The sequence below is a fragment of the Opisthocomus hoazin genome, chromosome 22 (genome assembly GCF_030867145.1).
Source record: "Opisthocomus hoazin isolate bOpiHoa1 chromosome 22, bOpiHoa1.hap1, whole genome shotgun sequence".
Classification (NCBI taxonomy): domain Eukaryota; kingdom Metazoa; phylum Chordata; class Aves; order Opisthocomiformes; family Opisthocomidae; genus Opisthocomus; species Opisthocomus hoazin.
This window is the reverse complement of record NC_134435.1, coordinates 2,893,840-2,915,584: the sequence shown is the minus strand read 5'-3', so window position 1 is coordinate 2,915,584 and position 21,745 is coordinate 2,893,840. Positions and strand designations below refer to the sequence as shown.

The following is a 21,745-nucleotide window of genomic DNA, read 5'->3' as shown; positions in this document are numbered from 1 at the left end:
GAAATTACTGAGCTAAATGAGGAATTGCAAATGCAAACGTGGAGCCTTTGCAACCGTTAGTGGTCAGCTCTGAGCCTGCTAGCAGAAGGGCTAACTTTTGGGAGGGGGTGTCCTTTCTTCCCTTCAGAGATGCTCGGAGCTCCCACGCTCTGGAGCAGCACAAAGAGGACACAGAGGGACATAAAATTGCCCGCCTAGATATGGAAAATCAGCCTACCAAAACTGGCCTTACTGTGCCGGTGGCTGGGATTGCCCCTGGGGGTGGTGGTACTGCTCCGGGCTGGGAAGCGACTGGGATTGCTCTGTGTCTGGATGGCCAGTGCTGTTCCTGGAGGAGAAGGGGAAGAGTATTGCTGGCAATTGATAGTCGCCTAAACTAATGATTCAGAAAATTGTTCCAACAGCTTCCTCCGAAGAGAGTTTGGGTTTTAAAGAACAGCAAGGATCTTATTTAAATAGCATTCCTCCATGGTCATTAATAAAGCCATTCTTTGCCAGGGAAGATTCAATATGATGAGCATGAGGGACTCCACCAACCAGGCTGGAGATCTGGGGCCTGATCTCAGCTTGTGTGAACTCGAGCAGTTCCAGTCAACTGAGCAGTAATTTCCACAACCTTAGGAGGTAATCCTGAATATCCGTGTTTTTGAAGAGCAAATTTGCTGAAGCATTTACTTAAGTAAGTGCATTCTTTGGCTAGACCAACGCTTACCGAAGTGCTAAGGGCTGAGTAGTACACTGAAATGTGCTGTATGATGGATAGTTTTTACTAGCAGTTACCAAATATTACAGTCATGCTTTTGCCTAATTGCTGATACACGGCATACAAATAACTATACCTGAATTTCTCTCCCAAGAGCCTCTTTCTTCACATATTTTCTTCAACCCTTTCCAGAAAAAGAAAAGCGTGCTACTCTGTGACAAGAGAGTTTTCTCCATCTGCAAAGGAAAGCTGTATTTTCCCCTGCTTTAAATTATCCTGAAATGACTCACGAATCTTACCTTGATAGCAAAGTGGTTCACTACATTAAAGAGTCTTGCGAAGAAAGTGGCTAAAATGCTGTAACCTATTTCTGCCGATTTTAGGATTTAAGTTCTGCTAATGCGTGTGTACCCTCTGTTAATGTCTACATGGAGAACAGAGCGTTTTACACTTGAACTTTAGTACCTGAAAGTGAGAACAGTGCAGCTGCAGTTGTAGTCACATAGCAGAGATTATCACACCCACCCTGGCTCTAACTGTTAAGTACCCAAAAACTAACCTGATAGGGAGTAGATAAGCCTTCTCCTGGTACAGGAGAGATTTGCCTAGTAAAGGAAGAGTTTAAATCAAAGCTGTCCTGGATCAAATAGACACCATCTCTCTAACCTGTATCTTTTTGTTATCTGAGCTATTATCTGCGGTGTGCCCCCATCCATGCTGTTCTAATTAGAAGGATAACTAACGGAGCAGTGTGACACCGCTAACAGGGAGACTGAAGTTTTAGTTGAATGCACAAATTAGCTTTGAAGTTTCCTGCAGTCTTAAAGATTTTATGGTAATTTTCTATTTCTGCATAGGCATATTTGCATTTTGCATGACAGTTTAGCTCTAATAATTTGTCAGATATTGCCAATCTGTTGCCAGTAGGGGGGAGCCACCAACATAGAGAGCTTTTAATATTACTGTGCATTTAATGGGCGTCTGGGAGCTGGCTGCTGCTGCGGACAGAGCATGGATATGCCAGAGCAGTAGAGGCATTAAGGCACCACTGACCCAATGAATCACCCAGACCAAATCTGCAAAATGCTGCCTGCAACCAAGCAGGCATGTAGTATCTGACCTATAATGCACTGCGGGGCATTACTTGCCTCCTACTCTTGTTTTTCCATCTCCTTTTGCTGCACAGAATATGTTGGTCTGCTCAAGCAGGAGGGATTGTGTAACCCCTGGTTTTGGCAACAGTCAGAGATATCGATAGGTACTTACCAGAAATATCAGTTGTATGAACAGCTCTTCCTTTGGTTACTACTGTTGGAAAATGGAGGAGCAAATTGAGAATAACTTTGGAGCACAAATTCTCTGGATGCCTTCCCTCCTCAGCCAGGTCCTGTTTTCATTACAGAGGCTGGCAGAAGGCTCTTGCTCCTTGGTCCTTCTGCAGTGTCGAAATGCAGGTTCTATTATCAAGCAATTAAAAACATAGCACCTCTGTGACCTGTCTTTTCTTTATTTGCCAGACTGGGATTTTTTTCTGGTGCTGTTTAGTGTCCCTCCTCCCCTGAGCTATCACCTCCTTATCATCATGTCACAAAGTTCCTTTGCTTTTCCAAACTACCCCCGTTGACTCAGTCTCGCCTCTTGATCTGCTGGCGCGTCACCTCACCCAGCAAGCCTTGCTGGAGGTTCCCTTTGGCAAGGCAGCAGCAGACTGCTGCCCTGCTACGCTACAACAGCTATGCCCCTGGTGCAACACAGCACGTGCCGGTGGCTTAAGGCATGCCTCCTGTGTGTCCCCCACCCAGCAGCTTCACTTCTCCCTCCTCCAGCTCTCTCCTGGCCCCTTCCCGTCGCCTGGTTTTCCTGCCCTGCTGTCCAGTGTGCTTTCAGGTCATTAAAAAAGCTCACAAAAGCTCACAGTTCCTCCTTCCACAGCCCCAGCTGAGCTTCAGCCAGCTGCTGCCACAGCCCAGGCCTCATTTGTTAGCCAGTTCCTTGTCCGATTGATGATTTCACTAGCCTTGCTGTTTTAACAGCCTTATTGAAGTTCATGTAAATCATATCTCCAATCTCACTCCTGTTCTCTCTTGCTGTCCCTTTCTCAGAGATATGAATCAAACATTAATATTGATCAGCATTTAATGCCAGACACAAAAGAAAATCTGCTTTCATGTAATATGAAATATTAATAAAACATTAATGAGGGCAAAGGAGAAGGCTGCGAACATGATGGCCAGCTCATCGCTTTCCCTCTGTCCTAATACACTATTAAGACATGCCTGCATTATGCAGTGGTCTGGGCTTTCACCTGCATTGAAATTTGCATTTGATTTTGAAGTCTGTATCTGGAAAAGTCAAGGGACTTACCGCTCGAAAGGATTGACTGGGAGACCTTAGGTGCTTTTGTCCTCGTATACACGGGATGGTTCCTCAAATACTAGTGCTCTGAATTTTAACATCAATCATTTTATCAAAGTTGGACATGTTAATCACTTTCAAATGCCATGCCTCGTTAGGCTGGACATTTACTTGTGTTCTGCTATGTGTTCCCCATGGAGTACACTTATATTTCTAATGGTGTAGACTAGTGCTCCGAGCTCAGCTAGTCAAAGGGGCTTTGACAGGCGAGTCCCTATTTTGATTTCGGATAGGTGTGGGCTTGCTTGAGGTTGCTCGTCAGGAAACTGAGATACAACTCAAGTGCTGGAAGAGCCTTGTCATTATTCTCCTATTAGCTCAAGACTGTGGTGAGGGAGAAAATAATGAATACAGGTGTAAAGCAAAGAATCAGAAAGTTAAATGCAGTTCAATCTGTTCAGAGAATTTGGAAATAAGGAAGCCAAAGTGATCTGTAAAACTATACTTTGATCTGATTTATCAGACATCACAGCTGAGCTGCAGCAAGACAGGCAGCCTAGCTCTCCTGTGTGAAGGTAATCAGGGATACAGCTAAGAGAAACCAGAAGGGTAGGGAAAAATAAGAGAGAGGAACATAGGATGAAAGAACAAAGGACCCAAAGAGAGGACAAAGCACAAACATAATGAAAATTGCGTCTATAAAAGAAAAAGACCTCAGAGTACTCTGTCCATTGCAAAATTAGTTTGTTCAGAGTGGATAGCGGAGCAGCTCCACCGGATGGGTCCGGGTACTCGGGATATACAAAGGCATTGCTGAATGCACTTCTGCTGCGTTGGGCTTGATGCTCTCCTGGGTTACACCTGACTTTGATGTGGTTGATGCAGGTGTGGGTGAGAGAAGTAGCTGTACTCTGAGAGCAATTGTCAACTAATAAGAGGATACAAGAAAATTAGAAAAATAAGGCTAAAAAGATCATGAGAGCCACCTATTCTATCATTATACTTCAAACATCAGATCTCGCTAGGAAAAAAAGCCACTCTTACCCCAGGCTGTGTTTTTATCATGAACTTTGAAGATGCTTCAGTGTTTACCAGCATCTGCTGATCTTCAAGTTAAGTGTAGCCCCCGCTAGATTTATGCGCTGCTGAAAGAAAGAGAAGCAGAGTTATATTTCTGCCACACTACAGAGTAACTAGAGATGCTGCAGTCTTCTAAATCATTATTGCTTATTAGGAAAGCTTTTGTTTTCACTGCTGCTGGATGACAGTTCGTTTTAATTTTGCTTTCTGAGGATCCTCTCCATCACTGACCTGCAGTCTGCGTAAGTGGGAATATAAAGCAATTGACATTAAATCAATATTAATTCAGGAGTGCGTCGGGTTTTTTCCTGCTTTTGTAACAGATACTTATCAGGGTCTTATGACCTAGCAGTCTGAAGCTGTTGAGCTTCCAAATGCAGGATTCTGAGGGTCTCGGAGGGACGCTCCTGAACAAGCACAGGTAGCGTCCTTTGGGCCATGGTTGTGTTGTGTGTTTAGCTCCACACTGAGATTGAATGTCAGTATTGTGATCTTGCCTTTTAACAAAAACAGTCACTGCAGTTATTTCCAGGACTCATACGAACCAGTAGCAACTTCACAGCTGTTTCACCCAGAAATCTGTTGAGCAATTGCTTGGTTTGCTCAGTGTTTGAGTAGCATGAGTCTAATCTGGTTTTATTCTGTTTCATTTTAGGTGAAAGTGAAGATAGAGAAAAATATAGTTGGGGTTTTTTTTATGGATGGTTTTTAAACAGGTCTAAAGCAGAGTTTGTCACTTGTGAACCTAGGATCAGGACTAGACTTTCCAACCACCATAGCAGAGATATTAGAGCAAATTTTGAAGGAAGCTCAAGCAGATGTTGTTGGGATTTTATTGAGATTTCTCCCCAGAAGTAAGATGTTAAGTGGAAGGAATCCCAGGGATGCAGGAAAGGAAAGCTGATGCCTATGGATCAGTTTGGCACTGGAGTCACTGCAGGATGCCATATCTGTTGGCTATGATGATGACAAAATTATGAGCAGTTTCCTATTTAAAGACAAGAATACGGTATTTAATGTAGATTTGAAGCAGGCAACACTGGAATGACTCCAGCAGGAGCTTGCTGTGCATAGAGCAATGAGCTAAGATAATTTTAGGGGCAACATCTCAGGAGACTGAAGGGGAAAGAAGGCTGCAGTGCAGATGACAGGGGAAAACGTTCCAGGATTTTATCAAGCACTAATCTAAACATTCAGCCTTCTCAGCAGAGGTTTGACCTCAGGAGATTTGGGATTCATTTCTGGCTTTGCAGCTTTTTTTTAACCTTGAGCAAGTCATTTTATTGCGCTCAGCCTCAGTTTCCTGGGCTTGAAAAGGGCATTCGTGGTACTGTCTCCCTTTATAGCGTACTTTGCTATGTATTTCATAAAAGTATAGCACTATCTGTTGCACCCAGAAAAAGCTTTTTCAGTAGCTGTAACCAATGAGGAAAAAAGGTCCTTCATCCAAGGAGGCTGGCCACCGAGCATCTCTCTTGTCAGTGCAAGGAGAGTGGCAAGCTGAAAGGCTGCCGTGCAGATCTGCCTTGTGCACACCGTGCCTCTGAGAGGGATGGAGGATTTGAGTCACCAGGGCTGTTAATCTGGCACCTTTAACCAGGTATCTATAAAAGCCGGGGAAAATGATGAATCATCAGTCTCAGGTGCTTGTTAAGTGTTCTTGTTAGAGACTATTTCCAATGGTCCGTAGCTTTTGTCTGCTCAGAGTAATTCTGTTCATCCTCCTGGCTGCCCAGCAGATGAGCAAAATGACTGACAGCAGGAATATTCCAAAACAGGGGATATTAAGCAAGCACACTGATGACTGATGTCTGCTGTTCTCCCGGTGGAGTTATCACTCATGTGATTTAAGTTGACTTCAGCGACATCTTTGCCCTTGAGGATTTCTCTCCTCCTTTGCAGAACTGTGTGCACTTCAAGTTTTGTGAAGAGCCATGCAAGGAGGATCTTCCTGCTGCAGGGCTGTGTTTCCATCAGTGTCACAGGCATCAGTCCAGCAGGGCTTTTCCACCTTTTCCACCTTTTCTGAAGGGTGGGTGTCAGGAGGATGGGGCCAAGCTCTTTTCAGTGGTGCCCAGTGACAGGACAAGGGGCAATGGGCACAAACTGAGGCACAGGAAGTTCCGTCTGAACATGAGGAAGAACTTCTTCCCTCTGAGGGTGACGGAGCCCTGGAACAGGCTGCCCAGGGAGGTTGTGGAGTCTCCTTCTCTGGAGATATTCAAGACCCGCCTGGACAAGGTCCTGTGCAGCTTGCTGTAGGTGACCCTGCTTCGGCAGGAGGGTTGGACTAGATGACCCACAGAGGTCCCTTCCAACCCTTACTATTCTGTGATTCTGTGAAATGTTACGAGTGTCCTGAGACTTGAGCTCGTTCTCTGCTGGCCACTTGATCCAAGCTGAGAACCTGATGTCAGGCTGTAGGGTCCCCAGGTGACCTGGGGTTGCCCTCTCCATGACATCGTCTCACACTGAAACAGCATTTTTTGATAAAGGGGAGTCGGACTGACTTCCCAGATTCAGATGATGGTAGAGACTGGGGAGGATCTGTAGCTCTGAAATCGGTTTCCCTCAAAAACCTTGCTGGCTTTCAGGACATGATGGCTGGAGTGGCATTTCTGGAGGTAACTTACAGTGTGGCTGATGCGAACACACAGAAAAAACAGGGGAGGTATTCCCGCTATATCAGCCAAGGCAAGGAATAAATGCACCTTTCTACATTGACATATGCATCAAAGCATATAAAGAGATGAGTAAAGTAAGTTCAGACAGTATCAAACTAGAAAGATGTGATGTAATAGCTTCATTATCATATTTATGTCTTCCTAATTGCACTCCACTGAGATCGCTTGCAAGCCTACAATGGATTTCTGTGTAATAGGATCAAGTTGTATTTGATCTTAAGCCTTTTTCTACAGGAAGCTGAAACGAAAGGTGAGATTCAGAAAAGATAATGAAAATTATTGCCTAAATTTGACACCGAAAGTATTTTCTCGTAACAGAACTTTCTTCCTGTAAAAGTGCAACCCATTTTCTAGAGTCCATCTGCGTATTTATAACATGCTATGGGAGCAGGAGCTGAATACCAAGGACTTCACCGCTTGGGCTGGCCTTGTGCTAAGCAAAGCAGCAGTTATACATAGGGAAGCGATTTGTGGCAGGGTGCAACAGGAGGAAATATGCCTCCTGCCTAGATTATAATATGAATTTAAGCCATATTAGTATCTGGTCTCAGAGGTCATCTCCGATCTTGAAGTACTTTTGGCTTCTGTCTTCAATGTCGGTTTTAGTCACGGGTTATTCTGAGTGCCAGTTGTCAGAAAAAAATCTGTAGAATTCCTGATTTGGGGATGATCACCTGTTGTAGCAAAGAGCCAAGGCCAAAGAGCTGGTCTTTACCATAACATGATAAAGCGTGACACAGAACTCTGGAAAGGATTCTTTTAAACAACTTCTTGCCCCACTGGGCTTGTCAGAGACTGACGGGCAAGTCTTGCTGGCTCAAAGTGCTGCTGACAAGTTTGAAGGTGTTTTAGGAAAACTGCTTTCTTCTGGGCATGAAATTATTCTGACAGTCGCTGAGGAAATGTATTCCAGTAATCTACTGCCACTTCATGTGTACTGCAGAGAACTGGAGTTTGCTTCAGCAAAAAATAACGTGTGCATTAATAATGTGTAAAATCATCAAAAATCAACCACTTGCTTTATTCAGCAGTCAGAAAAGGGAATTGCTGTAATTAATGGATGTACTATTTTTTAGTATGTGTGCTTATTATTGTTCTGCCCATTTCACAGATGCGGACACTGAGTTCACAAAACAAGACACCTTAAGAAACCATTTCAGGTGTATGCTCATACTTTGGTTTGCACTGTGGGTTCTCACACCAGCAGAGTCAAACAGAGCTGAGTGTCAGGCCCTCAGCCACCAGCCTTGGGTGACCCTCCCTCCCTCCTCGTGAAGAAGTTGGCTTTGACCAGTTGGCTGATGTAGAGGACTGTGGCCCTACAGTATGTTATAGTTCTGCATTAGAAACGTTCTGGCTAGATATGCCAGAGAGCTGCTCTGAGGAGTCCTTGCCAAAGGACAAACAAGGTTTGCCAAACAAACAAGGTTTGTTTCTGGGACAGCGAGTGATGACTGAAGAAAATGAATAGGAAAAGTTAGAGGAACTGTACTGAAGAGCCTCACTGAAGGCTTTTTTTATTCAACATTGGTCTTATTCATAGCTGTGGTAAGTATGATAATTGCCAGAAAGATACGCAGAGTTTCTGATTTGGGAACCATCACTCAAAGTTAGTAAACAGTCCGTTGGCTGCATCGATTGCTGCCCACTCCAGCTTCCTGCAGGCAGCCCAGGGCTGTGTCTGCAAGGTCTGACGGGGTGCTGAAGGACTTCGTACGGCTGAACTGTGCAGTCTGCACTCCCAGTGCAGCATCTCAAAGTGCTTCCAGGGTGGCTAGCAAAGTTAAAAATGCCTTGGCATAAAACCGCCAAGCTTTATCCTCCCCATAAATTTGTCCAAGGACTAGGAGTGTTTTAAGGCACATCAACCTAAAGAAGTTTTAGAGTGCGCTGGAAAAGAGCTATAGTGCTGCGATTTACAGCCAGGAACGTTCACCTGGACAATAAGAATCCTGGTGCATTGAGCTGAAAAATATGCTGCAGTGTATGGTATTGGCTTGTTTGCAATAAAACACTAGCCTAGTACATTTTATTGGTTTTACAGCCATTTATTGTTTTGGTTTCAGAAATACAGTATGTAAGCAAAACCGATAAAATTGTTTATTACATAGTAATTGTTCAAGAAGAGAAAGACTTATCAGAAGAGGTATCTCTGAAAAAGTATTCAGTTGGTCTCATGTATTAGGAGACAAAATGGAGGAGATGGTTGAAGACCATCCCAAGTTCTCCACTGTCTTTAGAGGGGCTAGACAGAAACTTTTTCACAAGATGTTGGACAATTGCCCGTGAGCTTTATCAGTAGGCCCCCACATGAGCCAGGAATGCAAAGCAGAAGCACAAATATTTACTATCAGTTATTTATTTGGCTTTTACTAAAAGGTTTCAGCTACCTAGGGAAAGAGCAGAGTGAATCAGAGAACACCTGTGAGACCAGACACAGAGAGAGCAGCAATTTGACTAACAAGTATCGCATTCAGGTGGCCAGCTGTGGTTCTCCTACCCTTTCTTTTGGATTTTTCTCTCATAATATTAGATACGCTTGCTTAAATTCAAATCTCGGCTCTGCAAAACCGTATCTACTTGCTGACCTCTTCTTACCTGGGCAGTCACATTACCACAGTGCGTATGATAAAATAACAAGTCCACGTGTATGTTTGTAAGGTGGGGGCCCTGGATTTCGGTATTTGTACAGTGAAACTTGGTAATGACAAATGAGTGATTAGTGTCCGCCTTGTAGGACTGAGTCCAAGGAAATGCTGTTGAAAGAAAATCACCAGAATTCTGATGATTTAGGACAGAGCGGAGTTTACTGTGGTTTACGCTGGGAATTTTGCCAGAAATCTGAAGAATGGGACAAAATAAATGGCAAAATGTTGCTTCTAAACAGTTAGGGACCAGATAGTCTTGGAACCTTTTTTATCTCCTTTGTACCTGGTCAAATAATTCATGTCAGTCTTCAAGTCCTCTGGAGTAGCTCAGCACTAGTGCCTCGTGTATTTGGAAGAGCAATGTCCCCACTCTGCCTTCTCATGCTCAGCTTCTGTACACATGAGCATCCCATGAGCAGCGGCTTTTCCAGGGGACAGAGCAGTTTTATGGTACAGTGTTCATCTTTCCAACCCCATTGAGAAAGACTCTCCTCCATTGTATTTCCATGTAGGTAAGAACAAAAAGACAAAAAAACCCAACAACAAACCCCACTACATTTCCTGAACTTCCAAAGCGGCGGGGGATTTCGTTTTCAGAGGTACAGAGCAGTCATGGACCCTGCTCCCTAGCTTTGGACATGTGAGGTTGGACCACCAGCCGTAGGACTGCTTCTCCCCAAAGGATGCCTTTGGGAAGACAAATTCCTTCAACACAGGTCAAGTACGTGAACTTTTATCCTGACCTGAATCTGTAAGGAGGTGTGTTTGGTGCCTGTTCAGTTCCCCCTGCAGCCTTGAAATGTTTGCTGTATCCTGTGCCCTGTTTAGCCTTTCTATTCAGCTGCCTGTAATTGAGCAGCTCTTTCCAGCACACCCACTACAGCTTCATCCTTCTACTGCAGGAACCAATTCTAAGCTATTATTGCACTGCTTAATGATCCCTTTCAGGCTGTTTTGGAAGAGTAGTCCTTAGCGTCTCACCCCAGGGATTTAAATAGGCTCGTACATCAAGGCCAAGCCTTGATAATTCCTTTATTTCTGGTGGCATTTTAAATCACACGGAAACCAGGAGCAGCTTCTGAGCAGGAAAATGACTTCCTGCCATTAGGCAGCACCTATCACCAACCAAGAACACTCTTGAAATTTATATTCTTAACTCTGGCACTTGCTCAGATCTAATGAATTGGGCTGGGACAAACAAATTACTGTTTCAAATGTTAAATTTCTCATCAAAGGATTTGCTTTCAACAACGTGTTTTAGTAGTAAGAGGATGGGTGTTTTTTTTCTTTTCTGTGTTTACAGTGTTTTCTGTGTGTTTTTCTTTTCTTAGTTTACAGGCCCATATGCAATTCCATATTGCTATTTCAAACTGTATCTCTGAGAGCTATCACGCCGAATCCGTGGTTTAGCATACTCTTCCCTATGTGCCTGTATACTCTGGTTTCTTCCTTCTCTCTTTAATTTCTTTAGCCTGTGAGTTGAGGTCTTACAGTAGTGTGGAGAGAGCAAATCTCTTTAAATCTTTCAAATCAAAACAAGAACTTTTCTTTTGAAGAATTAATCAGCATCATGGCAATAATGAGCAATTATAAGAAGTTGGTAGCCTTTCAATAATTGTACTCCTGTGGCTTTGTTCAATAGATGTTAGTTCACATTTTTGAGAACTCCTTTATACGCTACTAAGATCATCCTTGTAAAATCACAGATTTCCTGACCTTTTTCCTCTTCAGAGGATTTTCACTGAGCACGCTTGTTCTACAGAATAATTGTTGGTAGCACTCCTGAACTCCAGGTACTTTCAGCTGAACCTCTAGCAGCGTCAAGTTCTTTATTTCCAGAATGTGAAATTCTCTTGACCCTTGTTGAGCACCGTCAGAAAGTATTATAGATGGATTTCTTTGTAAACATTGTTGTATAAATAGAAGTTTATGAGAAAGGCAAGAGAGGATGATACAGCTCTTTCCTTGGAGACATCTTTATGGGATTCAGAGCTTTCCTTGGATAAAGGCAGGTGGAATGTGACTGGAGGATAAAATTATCTTCGAAGAAAACACAGAGGTTTAAAGCAGCAGAAAGAAGAATTAATGTCTAATAGTTCTTATTCAGTCAAAGAATCGGATCTGGATTTTATTTAGGATGCAACCAAAAGCTGACAACAGTCTAAATATGTATGGAATTTTAACATGAGATTTGTTACACAATGCAAATATTCTAACATATTGGCTACTCAATATTATTAATGTAATTGGAAATTAACTTACTGATATAACTTGTTTACGAAGGTCTGTTAAAAATACTCAGCATCAGAACTACAGAGCTGTGCTGCATTGGTTACTGATGGGAGAATTTTTGTCAATCTTTCTGCTCCCTGATTAAATTCTGTAACTAATGAATTCAGTATCTGTTTTGGATTTTGCTATTTTAAGGCCTATGAAAAATACAGATTTTTCTAAATGGCTCATTATAAACCATTGAAATTATAAATCACAGCACACTTGTGTTTTCAAGACAGTAGAATTAAGAGGGCTGAAGGCAAATCAGCAGCAGACCCAGCCTAGCTACAAATACTGGTTTACTTGCTTCATATAAATAGGTCTTTGCCCCTGCTTACTAACGCATAGCGTCAGTTGTGCGATAAACTACTTGTGCTGCTGATTGTCGAGCATTTAGTCTCTGCTTGCAGCACTGGGATAACAGCGGGTCTCAGAAGCAGACACAGATTAGGCAGAGGTTGGAGAATGGGGCTCAGCCTTGAGCTCGCATCTCCAGCTCCGCAGCAGTGCTGTGGGTAGCTCTCTGCACAGCACTGGCAAAGAGCTCTCATGGTGTCGTGAGATCCATCTCTAAGGTCTGAACATCTCCTGAAGACTTTCAGACAGCTGACCAAAACCAGAGATGGGTAGACCCGCACAGGGAGCTGCACCTAAGGAGAGAGAGCTTTGGGAAGCAGCAGGCACCTGTAAGAGACATGAGTGAGCAGCTGAAGGCCTCGCTGGGTGCTTCCTTCCCATGAGGAGCTTTCTGGACCGTGGACATGAATGAGGGCCTCACTACCACACTTTGCCAATGTGGAAGGGGTTGCTGGGGCAAAGCCCTGGTGGTCCTGTGACAGCAGCTGTTGCATGGCTGCGAGTGGAGTCTCTTCGTGTATTGCTCTGGTAGATATAATTCCCCAGAGTCCTGAACTTAACTACTATGGTCATTTCAGTGTTCAGGTCCCTGAAATGAGAACACAGAACGGTTTCCTTGTGAACAACGGTGCAAGTGGAGTAGCAAGTTACAGAGCCCAATCCTGCACTGCTGAGAGCATCAACCAGATGTGGCTACTGTACCTGATGAACCCTACAAATACCATCCTACCTCTCCCGATGAATCTTTCTCCTCCATTTTCTCTATGAAGTTCTCAAAATAAATCCCGCTGCCACATAATGTCCCTCTGCCGCCATGTTCTGTGACCCACACTTTCCCCTTTGTAGCCCCTTCCTCCTGGCCAGCATAGAGGTGGTCAGGATTGCTGCGTGTCCCTGCGGGTGTTTGCCACAGCGACGTACAGTGATGGATAATGAACCGAACTCATTTAACTGCGCTTCCATTTCTGATGCTAGCTCTCGAATTCAAGTACGTCTTTGCTCTTTCTTTGTATTCAGGTTGATTGAGACGGTTTAACCGTACACAATATTCAAATTGCTTTTATGCATGAAGAAATTTTCAAGAAATCAATGCACTCTTCAAGTGACATAATTAATACATGAACTGACTGCCCTTTAAAGACAGTGGTAATGCTCCTTACTAAGACCAATGCACTAATACTACATTCAGTAATGTACTTTTTAAAAGTTAAATTCTTCATCGTTGGTATTTGAGTAGGACACAGAATTAGGCATGCCAAGCTGTATTTATTAGCAGAAAACTGATTATTATTACTGACCAATCTGCTTTTTAATGATTCAGTGAGCATGTTGGTTTTTATAGTAATGAATACGGGGCTCTTAATCAGGTGATCTGACAAGTGTGCAATTTGCCTGGAAAATTATGCTGGACTGAAAGTGGTTTTGTGAGGAATAAAAAAGGGAAAAGAACCTATAAAATGTTGCCATTTAGAGGAGAAAGAGATGGGAAAAGCTGCAGGAACAACATTGCAATTCTTTCTGTCTATTGTCTGTATGCAGATATTTGGCTAAAATTCACAGTTAGTATCAGGGTTCTATTGTGCCCTACTCAAGGCAAATTTCAGGTCTGTTTTTGCTGGTCTCCATGGGAGGTTAAAGGAGGATCAGGAGCATAATGCTCTTTACAAGCAGGAGGTTAGGGTTGGTGCTATGAAAGGCCACTGTAAAATCAGATGTCTCAAGTGCCCTTGTGCTCTCGTGGCATGTCTACCTTCCTTTAGTTAAAAAGGGAATCTTTATTTTCACTTTGAGTGCATATTTGTCTCATTCTTTACCCAGTCCTGTTGTCCTAAGGCATCTTTCTACCAACTGGATCTATTTTCTGCTACTTGTCTTCTCTTACTCTGTCTTATCACTGAAAGATGCCTGCTCCTACATCCAAGAGCCTGGGCTGAAGGAATGATGATGGGTCTTATGGGCTGCTCTTCATGCTCACCACAGCCTAAGCAGTTCCTTACACCGAGGAAGTCTACAGAATGAAATAACTGACATACATCTGGCAACAGAGATTGAATGAGGCTCGCTGGAGACTTGTGTTGACTTTAATGGCCTTTGATCAGTCAATAAAGACTGACTGTCACCAGTGACCTTTACCAGTGTGCAACATGAAAAATGAATATCCTACACCAAACCTTTTTTTTTTATTTGCTTTCATTTAGCTATCTCTCTCCCTATTCTGCTCTCTATAATTGACTAGATGATACTGTTGTATTTCATTCTGTTGATCCAGTTGTAAGTGAATGTCCAGCTCTGGGGTTCAACTTAAGCATTATTGGACACTTTGCATTCCAATTGACTTTATAAAGAAAGTAAATAAAATCTCTTTTTCATAGAATGATCCCAATAATTTATTCATGGAGGACTCAATGTGGTAAGCAGGTAGACAGGAAACTTCCTAGGGAGCTACTCTTAGGATTACATACCAGTTTTTTCCAAGTTCTGGCATAGCATCAGTTTTAATACTCCAGCTTTTGCCATGTGTTCTACATCCCCAATAGCATTTGAATAATCAATATCAGTCTGTGGCTGTTGTCTCCCAGGTCACTCACATACTAAAGGCTGACTGAAGGCAATGTAAAGAGGCCCATCGATGCCAGAGTGCTTATCAGCTCTAACTCCAGAGCTGGGGTCCTTCATGTTGCGCACAACTTCAAATGGGGCACTGTGTGTTGCCTGGAGGAGCCACCTTTGTTGGTACAAACTTACTGAGTTTTAGGTATCAGATTGGTGCTCGAAGAGAATTTCCACTGAAGCCATCCATTGGAAATTGTGTATAAATAAAAATGTTGGAAACGCTACTAGTTGCCTATTGCATTGTAGGACCAGGTATACCTATGATTTTTTTTCTCCTTCCCTCCATTTTCTCCTCTTCCCCAGCCAATGTACAGAATACTTGATTAGAATGTCAAGGTAACAGGTGCGGTTTCTTTATTTGCTTTGGAAAAAAAGTCATCAAATATGACGGACAAAGGAAACAAGGCATGAAAGACTTCTGCTTTCTTGTTCTTAAAGGACTAAATGGAGCAAGGAGGCAATTTCAACTCTTGTCTCATAAATACCCTTACTTTTTTTTCCTCCTAGGTTCAGTATTATTTTTGTATTGTGTGCTGACCTCATACAAAAAAGGGTGTGTGAAGCTGATAGAGAATAAGCACCAGCAGTGAATCAATATAGGTGAACTAACTCCAGATGTAAAAGTGCATTGGAGAGAAGCAATATTGCATTATTTTTGTATTGTCTGCAACACCTGAGCCTTGAGTATCATTTGGAAATATAGAAATGTCCTTTTATCTACATTATGAAACCAAAAGGATTCCCTGTCTCTTTGCTCTTTGTCATCATAAGCTGTTGTCCGTGATTGCATGGTATTTTGTATTGTCTTTTGAAAAACTCTAAAATGACTGTTTAGATTGACTGCCTGAAGTGAGAACTAGGTAAGTCAAAGCACATTGTATTTCCTTTCCAGGCCTGGGAGACAGGTGCATCACTCAGGAGCATCTTTTGTCTATATTACAATCGTAAGGTGCTTTGGTGCTTTTGTTCCACAATGATGAAAATTACTCTCTTTTTTTTTTAAACCTGTCTTGAAAGCTACTTGGTGTTGTGAAATTTGGTCTAGAGAAACTGTGAAGCTTAAGCTTATAGTTATGTATGATTTGATCACTGATGTTGCCCACAGTAAGTAGCTACCACAGCCTCCACCCTCACAGACAAAACTTCTGCTGCTGCTAGAGTTCTTCATTATTTTCATTATGGTAAAACTTGAGTAACTATCAAAAACTGGGGTGTGTTACACCAGGAACTACATAAATTCAGAACAGTAGATGTTCTATGCTCTGATGAGCTCACAGTCTGAAAAGACAAGACAGCCTTGGTCTGGGGTTAGAAGTATAATTGTGGTTTTTCAATAATCTCACATCAACCTATGGATTTTTTTTAAGGAATGATGGAACGCAGTCTTCAAATGTTATGATTCCCCGTACATCTTAATATCTTCTTAGTCTTCAAAACTCTACTTTCGTGACAAAAATAAACCAGTGACGCAGTGAGCATTGCTACACACAGCCTAGCTGTGAAAAAACAACTCAGCTTCCTCTCTAAGCTCCCAAGGCTGAACACCATATCCATTGGTCCTCAGATAGCTGCCGCCTCTCCAGCAAGAAACTACGGCTTTCTAGCACAGGTTTAAATCACACCACAAAGTACTACCATAACTGACTGGTCCTTTCATGAAACGTCCTCAATATTTACAGTTGCAGAAAGTATATGCTTTGATTGCAATATTTATTAGGTTTTGTCTGACTTGACCAACATTTCAGCAGGGACTTAGCATGGGACTGGCCATGGAGAGATCTCAGAGAAACTTACACCTGATTGATGCCGCAGCAGTCCTCTTCAAGCTGAGTCATTTCTGAGTGTTTCTCACCTTAATAGCTGAAGACCGACTGTAATTCTGGAAGTTTAGTTCATTACAAGCAACCACAGGAATGGGACCAGCAAAACCAAGCATCTATCAAAATGCCTTGCTCAGGTAAGCAATTAAAATATCTGAAAGTACCTTCAACACCATAAAACATTAAAAAAACCCCTGTTACCTAAACTTAGAACACTTTTAGCCGAGGAGGAGGGAGGGAAGTTCAAAATTAGTCATCATCTAGGACAGGCCGAATGAGCTCATGCTTTGCATTATTTATTATGAAGATCAGCTATCATTCTTTCCAGTGTCACAGTTTTAGACATTCATAGTTTTGACCCGTCCTCAATGGAAAAGCTTTCCCGCAGTGACAAATTGGGAACCAGTAGAGAGTTTCATCAGCGAAGGTGGCTTGTTCTCATGTAATGTTGTGTTGATTGTCTGGAGGTTTTGTAATAAACTAGTAAAAATCAATAGGAACCACAAGAAGGGGAACTGGAGATCTAATAATTCTATTTATGTAGAGCTGGTAACCAGGAAGATTATGGGAATTAATAGATTTTAACAAGATGTTTGTATTGCTTTCACTGCAGAAGGCATGAATAACTAAGAACATTGTATGTACCCCTCCTGGAAATGCTGAGCAGCTGTCTCGATTTGGTTCCATGTTTCAGCTGTACTTCGAAAACTTTCCTCTGTAGTTAGTGGTTTTGTCACAAAGTACAGGTTCACTGGACTTTGCAAAGCTAAAAACTTCTCCCTGAGTAAGAGCCCATTGTGGCAATTAAGAGTTGCTGGTAGCTGTGGAAATAATAACTTTCTTGACCTAACAAAGGTGGTGGTTTGCTCTCCTGCATGAATTGCATACCTCAGCTTTTTGGATAATTTACATGTTTCTGATTTAGATGATGCAATGCAGCTATTGCACTTTTGAAAATACAGGGCATAAATCAGTGAGAGTGGTTGTTCCATGCAGAACAAAACAGAGTCCTTGGATATAAGCATACGTCACTTGCTGACTGAAATCAATGCTGTTCTTGCTCACCTAAGGACAGAATTTGTCCTGTGAACCAACAGGGAAAAAAAAAAAAGAGAAAAAGAAAGAAAAATAAAACACAAAAAGAAAGACAGAAAAAGACAAAAAGACTCCTATCAGCACGTTGTTTTTATAATGAAACGAAGGAAGTGTTGGTAGGAAGAGGGGAGTCAGCTGCTTGGGAAGGAATTGTGGATTTTGATGTGAACCCGTGATGCACAGAGAAAAAGGCTGATGCCTTGTGCCATAAAAATCAAATGTGAAAAAGTTCATAATTTAAAGCTCCCCGAGGTCATAATAAATAACTCAGTCCTCAATTATATGCAGTTTCTCCGTAACATAGAACTATCTCCCCATTTTTTTGTAAAAATCCGTCCATAGACCCTTGTCATATATGCATGCATGTATATATAGATAGATAAATATATGGATCTGATTTACTCTTTGTCCATGAATGGTTATCTTCTTGGGTGCTTTGTACTATATGATCTACAGTAACCCGAGCAGTAAAATAAGGGTTTTCAAGTGTGAATTCATTGGATTTACTCCCATATTCTGTATGTGTAGTAGAGATGCATGAAGCAGTGCCAACATGAGATTTAACTAAAACAATAAAGCTGAATGCGTGCTTTGCCAGTAGCCCTAATTCACCCTCACTTTCTCTTCCTAGGATTGTCACTAATAGGCAATGACTGCTTCCTAATTATTATTTAAGTTTAATAGCTGATTGTTGTTGCCTAATGATATGAATACTTCTAGCTGCGGTTGGTCAGAGAAATCACTTTGCCTTTCAAGTTCCTGAATGGATGTGTTTGCAAACATTTTGCCTGGCACATTTATATAGGAAGAGTTGAAATCCACATTTCATGAACATGCTTTCTGACTCCTTTAAATTCCTTTTCTACAAACATGTCAATTACTCTGGGAAAGGCAGTGAACTTTTCTCAGATATGAGCAAAAATAATTTTAAATTTGGATGAATATAGGCTTATTTCTTTGCTCCATTGCTTCTTCAGTTTTATTTGAAACAGAAAATGTATATTGAATTAGGTAATAGGAGCTGTGTTTGAAAGTCTTTGTCATGCAGCAGATGCAGAAGAGCAAGCGGAGTCAATGCAGCTTGGCTCATCCTGCCTAATTTTGGGGTTGAACTGGGGCACACGACTGAACCTCAGCTTTGGCATTTGCCAGAATTGCCCTATGACATGCGTCTCCCTCCTAGGACAGAAAAGGGCATCGTATTGTCTGAAGAAAATCGTCTCCTTCCCAAGTGGTCATGACCTAAAATGCTCATTTTCCTTTTCCACAAACCGGAAAACTCAGCTCTGCGGAACAAAAACCATACGTTAGCCGGCCGGCAGCCTTGTGTGAGGAAGTAGGTAAATTTTGCTCTAACAGAGAGGCTCAAGCAATTAAATTTGTGAGCTCTTCCACAGAGGAGTTCTAATGCTCATAGTTTTGCTTCGGGTTTTTTTCCCCTCCCCACCTCGGCTTCTCTTGAGCCCAGACAGGCAGGATTGCCTTCCACCAGTCCGCAGTGCCTCTGGGACTGCCGGTGGACTTGTTAAAATGTGATAATAATTTTTAGGCTGTTGGCCACACATTTGTTATGAAATGAAGTAACTCTCTTCACAGGAGCTGTCAGACAGAAATTACTTTTAGTCACAATCAATCTAAATTTCAACTGGAGACTTCAAGGTGAAGGCTGTGAACTTTGTTACCTATGAAAGGCCCATGAAGCCATCCAAGCTTTTTCATTTTTAGCTAGAACAGTACTTCTATACTCCTGTGCTGCAGAAAGTATTGTTTATATGCCAAAACTCCATAGCATTAAATGCAATAAATCCTGTGTTTCAGGAAACTACCTCCACCAAAGCTGAGATGTAATTTCTTTGGGTCAAATTGTGCTCTCCCCTCCTTCTGCTGTTGAAAGCAATAAATGCTTTAAATGAACTCTGGGGGAAGTTTCTCGCCCCATGGCAGTAAACCCAAAAGAGTGATCAAAAAATTATGTATTTAGAACATGTCATTAGGCTTAAAATGACCTCTGATCTTCTCATGTGAACGTTTGGGGTTTATCAGGAAAATGGCAGTCTCAGTGCACTCGTTAGAACTTCTTCGCCCTTTAACCGCTGGAATGTGGAGCCCATGAACTGAGGCTTTGTGATCTTCAAAGACTTCTTGTGGAAGGAGCTTGAGTAAGAGATAGCGAGCGTCCATAAGCGCTATATAGCTACACACGCGAGAACCTACACTGTACTTTGCATCTGAATATTCCTCTTGAATGCCTTTTGCTTACACTTCATTTTTGGTCAGGCAAGTTGAATGCAACCCAGCGCAAGACCTTTACCTAATGCTGGGTTTAATGACCCTTTTAATACCAGTCGAGTTGGCTGCTTTCTCTCTCTCTGCTGTTCCCTTGTAGCTTTGAAGCATTAAACGTGTTATAAAAATGACTTTTTGGTACGGTCCACAAATTAACCGAAAGGCGCACAGAAGCAGTATACTCATCCTGCATGAAATCAAAAGCTAATCAACGCAGATTATGTTAGATTAGCTAAGCAAGTAAACAATTAGCCAAGTTAATGTTACCCACCCTGTCCTTCAGCACCAAACAGTCAAGGAATTTGTCTTCCCAGACATGCCTGGTTCCAGCTCACGTTGCTGACATTACAGGTTGTTGGATGAATTTTTCAAACTAGCAACTCCTGTCATCCTGTTATTTTCCATTCTGTTGTGAATCTTGAACAAAAGCGAAGGTAGTTGGTAGCAAGAGGAGGGGTCAGCTGCTTGGGAATGAATTGTGGATTTTGATGTGAACCCAGGATGCAGGATAAGGAATTGTCCTCAGGCTCAAGTCGTCACACACAGCAGCCTCTCGCCAGGCTGGATGATGTGGGATGACGTGGGATTACGTTGCTCCTCGCTCGTGGCAGGGCCGAGGAGCGGGATCCTCAAGCACCACCACCCCACTGCCTCAGAGACTCCGGCAGACTTGGGAAGGCAAAACTGCTCCAACCTAAGAGTAAAGTTCTTTGGCAAATAGGAAAACTAAATAAGTCATTGGTTTTGCTTTTAATTTAGTTGTTGGGGTTTTTTATTATTATTTTTACTGATGGATGCATGCACGTGTCTGATTCCTCCCTCTGAATTCCCCGTACTGTTCAAATCCACTTTTTGCTCATTAAGGTCACGGTGAAAATTAAATTAGCGTCTGGAATTCTGGGATAGAAAATCCTGCTCCATCGCTCTGCCTTTTGCTTCAGGTGTCATAAAACTCATTGCTCGATTTGTGCAGACTGATGGTCTTTGAAACCTGTGTTGTGCATGCACAGGTCCTTCTACAATATTGCATTTCACTTCTGATTTACTCTGCCTTGGTTTCAGTTCTCTTTGGATTAAGACAAGCACACCAACAAAAACAATTAATTCAGCAATATTAAACCAGTTTCAGAGCATCTGTTTTCTAATATCACTGTTACCAAGCTACAGAAAAACTGTGAGTCGGACTTCAAAGTTCTCACCGTTGATGTAGGAGTTAAATTTAGTTTATTTGCACTGTTAATTCCCTAAAAACAAACATAATCCATTTTTAGCTGCTGGTTTTTCAGAATTGTTGATGAAATAGAATTCATCCGGTGGTCATATCTAAAATATTACACCTTCCTCCTATCATTAACACAAGCTGTTTCAGCTTTTTTTTGTTCTAAATAAGCCTTGCCAACCCGATATACCCACCAATATTTCAGGTGTCTCCATTACTTGCAAAATTTCAGATCACCTCAATTTTTTTCATGTTGTTATATGCTTTGTGAAGGATTACATCCCATGTTAAACAGTATTATAGCTGCTCAAAATTTTAATTCACATAATGTATTGGTATTTAACTCTAATCAGTGTCTCCCATACCAGGGGACCTTATCACACTTTTTCAGTGGGATGGAAGGGAAATCACAGGACTTTTAAGATGTTTGTCATAGGGGCTGGGGATGCAGTTTGGTTAAACCAGCCCTGATTGCTTTTTATGGTCATGTAGACTGCTGAAAGGGTGTTTTTTCCTGTTAAATTAAACTTAATTAAGATGGGACCGCTTAGGACCAGCCAACATCAGCCATTTCTTCGGTTTGGGTTACCCCAGAGCTTCCAGTGGCAGAA

General features: G+C 42.1%; 1 long non-coding RNA gene across 2 annotated transcripts in view; it reads left to right on the top strand.

The window, feature by feature from the left end:
• The window catches only part of LOC142363954 (uncharacterized), a 156,762-nt gene that overhangs the window by 122,146 nt on the left and 12,871 nt on the right, over positions 1-21,745 (top strand). For both annotated transcript variants that reach the window (XR_012766050.1, XR_012766051.1), the window contains exon 3: positions 16,460-16,671. This is a non-coding gene — a long non-coding RNA (uncharacterized LOC142363954). The remainder of the gene's footprint in view (positions 1-16,459; positions 16,672-21,745) is intronic.